The sequence below is a fragment of the Corvus brachyrhynchos genome, unplaced genomic scaffold (genome assembly GCF_000691975.1).
Source record: "Corvus brachyrhynchos isolate BGI_N302 unplaced genomic scaffold, ASM69197v1 scaffold101, whole genome shotgun sequence".
NCBI classification, from domain to species: domain Eukaryota; kingdom Metazoa; phylum Chordata; class Aves; order Passeriformes; family Corvidae; genus Corvus; species Corvus brachyrhynchos.
The window spans coordinates 2,200,657-2,210,192 of NW_008237239.1; positions in this window are offsets into that span (position 1 = coordinate 2,200,657).

Here is a 9,536-nt window from a genome sequence, read left to right on the forward strand (position 1 = left end):
AGCTGGATTTTAAGCTACTGCTGAAGTTTGCCTTTTCAAGCAAGATCCTGGCTGGCAACAGCTTCCTTGGTTTTCTGCATTTCCAGGAGAACCTGCTGTGTCGTGGCTCTGCTGAGCAGCACCTCCCCTTGCCCTGTGCACTTTGGCTCCTCAGTCTGCTGGTACCGCTCACCAGGGATGCTACCGAAGTTTATGCTGCTGCTACACATCCTTTTCCTGGGTAGCTTCCACATAATTAATTTACCTGTGAAGCTACTGGCTCCTGTTTTGAAGCTTTCTTTTAATTGCTTTGTGAAATATCCAGCTTCTCATTTACTCGTTTGAGTTCCCTTGACGTGTCTTAAATTTTGGGGAGCATGACTGCTGGTTTTCAGTGTGCAGCGCAGCAGCAAACCACCTTGGGTTCCCTGGTAATGGGAATGTCTTCCTTCCACTCCTCCCCGTCCCTCTGCTAGTTACAGCAATATAATCACTGGTTTGTTCAGTTCTTATTTCCATGACAGAAATCAATCTCGTGTTTTCTTTGGTTCCTCCTTTGATTTCTTGGCTTTTCTGATCTTCCCACATTTTCTGCAGCTACACAACTCATCCAAACTAATGACCAGCAGTTTTTCACCTCAGGTAGCATCATGTGCCCTTAGACCCTGGGCATTGCTTGTGCCTCTCTCGCTCAGAGTGGAGGTCATGGTGGGGCTAATAACCTCGTAATTAATTCTGTCCTCCTTATAAGCAGGCTTTGGCAATGAATCCTTGCAGTCCTACATGGGTCTTGCCTCAAATTCATGGGAACTTCACGAGAGTAGCATTGCTTTGAACTCCTTCACACCAAGTCTAGCAGGGGGAGTATAGGAAATTTATAGTTGCAAAAGAACTTTGTGAAGTTGCATTATGCTCCATTTCCTTCGCAAAGGAAAATGCCAAGAAAAATAAAACCATGCAGGGAAAAGGGAGTAAAGAGTGGAGAAAAATGCTGCAGACATAAAAGGATAAAATGCTGAATGGGACTGGAGAACTGACAGCCTTAATGTGGACTTGGGGGGAATTTATAAACCTGAAGCCAAGTAATCACAGAGCCTGGGTAGTATAGGTGACTATTGGGACTCATTGCTCTTCATTAACCTTCCAGCCACCTGGGTTCAGATGTCAACTCAACATTAAACCACAGCCGATCAAAACTTCCTCTGCTTGAAAAATTGTGGGGTAATTGCATTTTCAGGTGACTGAATGTGATTTTATGAGATCTGTGCCTTCCTCAATATTGTTAAATCATTCAATATCAAAAATTGGAAAATGGATATTTGGGCCTGAATCAAGTTCTGGGCTCCAGCCATAAAGAGCTGAAAAAATGCTGTTGTGTTTATTTGTAAGTGAGGAACCTGTATTTTTCCCCATGTGCCATGGGGCCTTTCTTGCCCCTGCCTCACAGAGAACTCAGGCAGGATCCAGGCACTGCCTTGCCCAGAGGGCAACATAGAAAGCAACTTCAATAATTTCTACAGTGAATAACCTTTTTTTTTCACCTGTATCTGCTGGGAATGCTCTCCCCTGACCTGGAGGTACAGGAGTGCACAGGGAGAGCATAAGAAAGATGCCATCAAGCTGGGAAAATTGCCTGGCTCGAGTAGCTGTGGGATGAGGGTCGTCTATCATGGCTGTTCATTTGTTCAGGAGAGAAAATGGAAGCGGGTCCAGAGAGCGAAAGAGGCTTTCCCAGGATAGCTATGACTCGTCAGGGGCTGAGAGAGACATGCCATGCAAGCCCTGGGCCTTCTGTTTTAGATCTGGGTTGCTTATCTGGAATATAGAAATTACTGCCTGGGATGGCAGAGTGTCAGGTGAAAGCTGCCAAGCAAAGCATTACTTTCAGTGGATGCTGGGTGAGGAGTGCGTACCTTGGAAGAAGTGGTGGAAGCCTGGATGAGCAGCCTGGCTGCAGGCAAAATGACCGAGTTTGGATGCACAGTGAGTGCTGATGCCACCACAGCACTCCTGAGCAAGGATTTTCAGTTCCACAGTGGCCCCCCACAAAATTCATGGCCACTGTACAGCACAGGGTGACCGACCACACTTTTGCATTCCATCGACAGCAGAGCCACCTGCTCAGATCGAGTTGTAGACAAAATGTGTGTGATCAGGTGGCAGTGTTCTTGTAGCATCCTAGAAACTCCCTGGGACCCTTGCCCTGAGTGCTTGCCCTACACACGCCGCAGGGGAGTTAAAGAACCCTCCTAAACTTTCAGCCTGGTGCAGCCTGGTGAGCTCTGCCCCCCCTCCTCCGCTGGGGTATTCTCCAGTGGGAGGTTTTAGGGTAATACAAAATCACACCAGTAGCTTCTACTAGTCTCCTGCATCCTTTTATTTGGTTTAAAACAAAGTGTTTGCAAGTCATCACTGGGAATTCGTCGTCAGCCATCTGTCATGCTTAATTGGGCTGTCCTGTAAAATATCTTGCATATAAGTAAATCAAGAAGAGTGGGGCTCATAAAAGGGCCAGTGTGTGGCACACTGATGTTATTTATAGGCTTCTCTGTGGTGCTCATCACCATGGCAGCTGTGAAGGTCGATACTGACACTTGGGAGGGAACACCACGTATGTTTTTAGAAAGCCACGTGTATGAGATGAAGTGGTGCTTATGTGTTCCAGCAGAGCTGGGAGACAAGGGCACAGTGTCCTGCAGGGAGCCCCCAGCCCCAGGACAGTGGGGTGAGGGGAAGGGGACATGGCAGGCAATAGCAGGTCTGTGGGCTAAGGCTTCTGGGGTTGTAGAGCCCATAGCTCTGGTGCCCTGGGTGCTGCATCCTGGCATCTCCTTGGGGAAGTGGGGAATAAGCCAAAGGGGACAAAAGTACTCATGTGGAAGAGGCTGGAGATCCCTTCATGTGGTTTCTCCTCTTCAGGATGAAGCCCTCACTTACCAGCCTGTTTTTCCTACCTTTCAGTTTAATTATAATGAAGCCAGTGGTGATTGCTCCACAAGCATCCAAGAGAAGCTTACTTTCTACAGGTGGCTTTTCTTATAACATTCTTTCTTCTTAAAAAGTAAACAACAGCAGCATCTCGTCATGTCAGTTCTGTAACTGGCACATAAAAATCCTGCTCCAGCCACATCCAAGCAGAGCTGGTTTGAGCATCTGCACCTCAGTTTCCACCTGGAAAGCAGCCCCTTGCAAAACTCTTACCACTCCCAGCAGCACTGCTGTCTCCAGCAGCAGTGCTCCAAAATGACTCTCAGTGAGATGTATAGCAAACCCTCAGTGTGGTCCTTTTATTACAAACTGCCTGGTCTCTCAGCTGAGCCAGTGATCCCAGTTCCTCCAAATGCCTGGCCAGGCTCTTTCAGTGGATACATCTTCATCTTCTCACCTGCATCAGAGTGTCACAGCTCAGCCTTGACCCCAGAAATCCAGGGCTTTAGCCAGTCCTTCATGCATCTCTCTCCCTGTCTGAGAAAAGCCTTCTATAAACCTACATCTTCCTTCTACTAAACTAACTGTGACTTTCCCATCTGTAGTCAGGAGTTTTTTCTCTTAAGGATGAGCAGAAGTCTCTTGAAAGGGGCTGTTTCGTTTCTCAGCAGTGTCCTGGTGCTCACAGTGCCTTTCTCATCATCCCTGCTCCTCTGCAGCAGAAACCAAACTGTGCCTGTTCTCCCATCCTATGCAGATAAGCAGGTGCTTCTTCCCATCCTGCTCTTGTCTCCTCTCCTTGCTCCCCATGGGCAGCCTTAGTTCCTGGCTGCTGTTAGCGCTGGACCTTTTGTTTCCATGAGGTAAACGCTGTATCCCCAAGACAGCCGCAGCGAGGGAACGTTCCTCAGGAAAGCCCCAGGGGACATAAAAGTCATTATTTAACTCACTGTTTCCACCTGTTGATGGCAACAGCATTTCTATTGCTGCAGGAGCACGGGGGCCCTCACACACACGTTTGTAAGCATTCAATTTATGCTTTCTTCATAACAGTGAAGTGCCTTTGCCAAAGGCATTTAGTTAAAGAGTTGAAGTAAATAAACTCACTGGAATTTTTTCTCCCTGGGAAAGTCAGGGGCTGTCCTGGAGCTTCTGCAAGCACTCCACTAACATTTACTGCCCTGGCATCCACTGTTAGTCCCACAGACATGAGGGGACCTGCTCGTGGAAATGAGCCCACATGGGTAATGAGTGTTAGGGAGTTGGTGTGATGCTTTCCCTGCCTCCTACAACTCCATTCAAGAGCTCTTCTTGCAGAGCAAATACATGGGGTCTTTTTTTGCTCTAAGACTTATACAGTTGTTAAGCTTTCTACAGTGGAAAAAAGATTGCAAGGCAATTCAGCTCTCTAGCAAGGTCATGAATCCATGTAGATGTTATGAATGGAAACGATATGCATGTGCCCTGGGCCTTGCCCAATCATACCAAGCAGTAATACAAGCCAGGATGAAAATAAATCTTAATACCAACATGCCCTACATGAAGCAAATACTTATTTTACATAAAACCTAATTTTAGCACGTCAAGACTGTGGCCAATCCACTTTGTCTCACCATGAGTTAGCATAATGACATACATATAGGTATGAATATATATATTTGTAAACACCCTATTTTTTTGCTGAATGCAAGTGCCCCAAGAGGCAGAACTTGCTGTCTCAGCGGGGAATCTCTCTGCACACTCACAGTCCTTCCCTCCCTTGCCTGAGCACAGGGAAGGCAGCACGGGCACCCAGCCCTGCCATATTACACAGAGTGATTTGTCTGGGCAGCAGCAGCTAAGAAATGCCAAAGCATGGCTTTAGTGCTGACTGGGATCAACTGGATAGAACAAAATGCTGATGGGTGTCAGGCCCTGGGGATGCTGGCAGGGGATGCTGCCTGCAGCCCTGCCTCCCTCACTGGCCACAGCTGGCCCTGCTGTAGTGATCTCAGTGGTGGCAAAACAGCAGCATCAAAATGCTCTGCAGCATGGGATTCACCAGTGTGCACGCCCTTTGTCTGATACCCTCGGAGAGAGAGAGTGGAGAATGCCAGAGGTTGTGAGGGAATGCCCTAAGGGAGTCATGATATGCTCAGGCTTTCCAAGTGCTTTGGAAAAAGTAGTGGAGAGCTTTGCTTTTCAGCAAAAAAATAGAAGTCCTTTCTGGCATTATGCTTTCCTGCATCCTCCCCGTGTGGTGTCGGAGTTCATTTATGCAGCTGTATTAACTTTCACTTCACCTTTTCGTGCTGCTTCCTTCCCCCACACACTTTATCCTAGGAACAGCCCAGACTCCTCCACCAGGGCTGGTTTTATAAGAAGAGTTTGGATGTGCAGCAGCAGGGTGGTGTCAGCAGGAGCTTGTCTCATTCCTTCCCAACCATGCAGTGATTCACAGTGGCCTGTGCCAGCCAGCTGTGAGGGGCCCTGAGGACACCCCACAACCACAGCCACGCTGGGGCTCTCACAGCTGCTCCCCGTGATGCTTCTGCCTGTCTGCATCCTTTGGGATGTGAGTGTGGGACTGGTGGCCCCCATGGTTGCACCAGGAGCCTTGTGGTCCCTGCCGCCTGGGAAGGCACCAGGCTGACGTGCGGCTGCGGGAGGATTTTGGCTTGCACTGGCAGCCAGTGAGGAGTGTCTGGCGCTGGTGGCTGGAGACAAGGCTCTGCCTGTGAGCCAAACTAGGCTCGGAAGCCAAAAGCAAAGTGAAAGGCATGGCTTTGGATCTCTTCAGAGAGTATTGCCTTGATGGTGAAGCCACTCACAACACGTCTGTCATGGAGAGCACAACTGCTTGGGAGCAGCCGCTGGTGCTTGTGTGAGGCCATGGTGGTGTGGAGCAGCTCTGGAGAAGCAAGCACCCACAGGAATGTGTAGGGGGGTGTGGATCCTCAGAAGCTGCAGGGAAGGGGCTGTGCTGGGATGCTGCTGCCTTCCTGGTGAGGGGGAAAGGGCTGCCACAGCCACCCTGAAAGGAGAAGAGAGGTGCTGGTGCTGGGAAGGTGCAGCCCTACCTCCCCACTGGAGGAGCAGAGCAGATGAAATGACCTGCTGCTCTCTCCTTATTAAAAGAAAATAATGTTTCCTGGCAGCACTACAGACCTGGCACCTTGATCCATTGAAATGTTCTCCAAATATAGATCAGGAGGAAGCGCCCAAAGCTCCTGGTGCAGGGAGAGTTTCTCCTCCTGCTGCTGGCCTCTCCCAGGGCAGGAGAGCCCCGGTACCCTGTGGCAGGTGGATGTGGACGGGGTGGATGTGAAGGGGGGCTCCCACCACAGCACCAGTTTGTGGGGAGGTTTGACTGGGTGATGCATCACTGAGCCCATCACTTCTGGCTCAGCCCAAGCAGTTCTGGAAGGAGAAACTGATCGTGATTTAAAGGTGTCAGAATCAGGAAATCCATCATGTCCCTGGTTAATCTGCTGCTGTGATTGATTACCCTCACCATTAACTGCCCGTTACAGATACACACCTTATTTCCAACCTAAATGAGTCCCTGGACACGGCAGCATCGCACAGTCATGCATGGGGGAGTGTGCAGGGGCTGAGTGACCCTGGGCCAGTACAGGCTGAAGGCACAGACACCCACTGCCAGCACCCACAGGCCAGGAACAGGGGATGGGGGTCCCCATGATGGATACTCCAGAGCAGCTGGCATTGGGACCCCGCTGAAGGGCTTGGGGACATTGCAAAGGTGGTGGGATGAGGGGTGGCACCCTGCCCCAGCATCCTCAGGACCAGCTCACGGCACAGTACATCATGTACTGGTCCCCTTGCCACGCAGAAGGATCTTCCAGCAAAGGAGTAGGAAGAGTCTCACTCTGGCTCTGAGCTAAATTGTGCAGCAAATTAAGCCTGATCTGCATGAAATTTCCTCTGCATGTGTGTTCCAGGGTGAACCTGGGAACAGGTTTTATCCAAATTCTCCTGTCTTTTGTCTTTCTTTTAAAAAGTTAGAATCTCCTGTAATTGCCTCCGTGCTCGTGGAGAATTGGGAATACTAAGAAACCCTCCGGTGGCTAATTGAATGCCTTATAAATGTTCTGACTGTAAGCAAAGTTCTCTGTCTTACATTATAAAGATACTTATGTCCCATTCTGTGCTAGGGTGATAATTTTATGAGGGATTTTCATATCTTTTGGATGCAATATGGGATGGATCATTACCTTTTTTTACACTTAATTGCTTTTATCATCCAGAAATATTCAGTGCTTAATGATAATAAAGAGCCTCTGCTAAAGAGGCCAAACACCACAAGTATGTTATTGCCTTGTGGTGCTCCAGAGCACAGCTCCTCGGTGTGGCATTTCGTGTGTTACCCACCCCCTGGGCAGAGGGGATGCTGAGGCCAGGGGAGAAGCAGCTCACCCCAAACCCCCGAGGAGGGAAGAGCACAGGTGCAAGGCCAGAGCGCCACAAAATGGGAATTGTCTTGTTTTCCCAAGCATCCTTGTCCCCTGCCTTTCTGGTACCTTGCCCACGGCAGCCAGAGCATGGAAGATGCTTCTGTAGCAGCTGGGGATGAGGTGGATGAGCTCCCTGGTGCAGGATCCAGGCTCAAAGAGGGGATCAGGAACAGCCCATGCTTCTCTGGAATCAGCTGGATTGCCTTGAACAAAGGAAATTTGCTGCACTTCAGGCAGCCAGGTTACCTGCTGGGCCAGGCTGGCACCTCTTTGCCAGCTTTGCTCCTCAGAGGCAGGGATACAAAACCAGGTCCAGATGTTTGCTTGCTGTGTTGCCCGTAGCTTTCCAAGAATGCATTTTGCAATGGCCTTCTATGGCTTTTAATTAAAAGAGCACCCACATCATTTATTAATTATTTATTAACCCTTTATAGACACTACAAGCCCATCACAGACATCTGTGGTGTCCTACTGATGCTTATAAGCTCATCAGCAGCCATTGTAATGGATGGATATAAGCAATCTGCTGACCTGTTTGGCCCGGCAACAATTGATTAACTATTCATTAAAACATCTAGAAATTATTTATGAACCTTTTATAAACTATTTATAAGTGAGCAGGGACAGATTTATTCATTACTGTGTATGGGCTTGCAGTGGAGGCATGGAAGGAGCTCCAAGCTGAGATTCCAGTAGCCCAGCTCCAGGCAGCAGGAAACATGCCCAATGTCACAAGAAAGCCTTCGTCACTCCACACATTTTTCCAAATTACACTGGCTTCCTGCAGGCCCTGTGGGGGGTCAAGTTCCCTGATAGATGTGGGTCCTTCTCCCAAGGATCAAAAATAACACAGAGTGGAGAATTTTCTGCTATTCTGCAGAGTCAGGTAGTTTAGCTAAGCAGGGGCTGGCGAGAATCCAGTAGCAGCTTTTTAATACACTGTTGGGCTAAACTTAGAGGAGAGGATGAGCAGGCTTGTGTGATGCTTTGCTTCTAGTGGCATAGGATTAAATTACCATCCCATTTTACTTCATATTAGTATGCAGGGATATAGAGAACCAAAGGCAGCTGCTGCCAGCAAAACCCTGTTGGCTGCTGGGTGCTCTCAGGCAATGAGCTGGTTCCTGGGTAAATTGGGGATGCAGTGCAAGAGTCAGGTTCAGGGCCCACAGCTGAATAGGACCCTAGCATGGGTTGTTTAGTTTTGGCTTTTTTTTTCCCAGCTAGATAATGAAAAAAAAAAAAAATCTGTTTTCTATTACTTTCACTGCAGTAGAGGAAGGGAAGGTGGAGTGGCCTTGCTCAGCTTAGACTTCATGAATCATTTCCATGTTCCTGATACGTAGTGTTTGTACCAAAAATGGAGACTTTTCCAGGGACTGCCCAAAATGAGTAATGCTGTTTCTTGCTGCAGGATCCCAAAACGCTCCCTGCTGCTGTGGGTTATCTCCAGCCCACAGAAATGTGTATTGCTTGACACTGAGGAGCCTCCCTGTCCCTGGAGCTCACCATTGCCAAACAGAAGCTGCAGATACAAGCTCTCCATGTGTTGACAGAAGAAATGACACCTGTAATGGGATCTTACCATCTACGACCCCTTCTAACAGGCCATCCATAATCTTGCCTGCAGCAGATGCTGTCTAGCAGGACATGGATAAGTGATGACTTCCTAGGAGCTGCTGTTTGCTGTGGATGTCGATCAGGTGGCAGGGAGGGGACAGATGTGCCGTGTGTTTATTGTACAAGGTTCCTTCTTTCCTTCCTGCTTATCTGCATTGTTTTCTTGCCGCTGATGCTCAGCTGGCTGCTGTAGGCCGAGCCATGTACGAACTGGAGGGCTGGCTTGTTGCTCAGCAGAGAAGGGGAATCCCAGCATTAGCAGCAGTCTGAAGTGGCAGATTTGTGTGGTGATGAATGGTTAGTTGTGTTTCAAGACCTTGTTTGAATTTACAGAACGGGTGTGTTTGTACATGTGTAATTCATTCAGCAGAAATCTGTATATAGTTATTATTTAGGCATAAACTGGAGTGATTCAACATTGCACTGTGTGTGTCCTAATCAGTTCAAAGCTGAACTGAGATCAAATTAGTGCAAGTCTGAATCTAGCTGTGCTATCCCCATCCTGCCACAGCCCGGGCCCCAAGGCTTACAGGGTATCCTGCAGGGTGTAGCTCA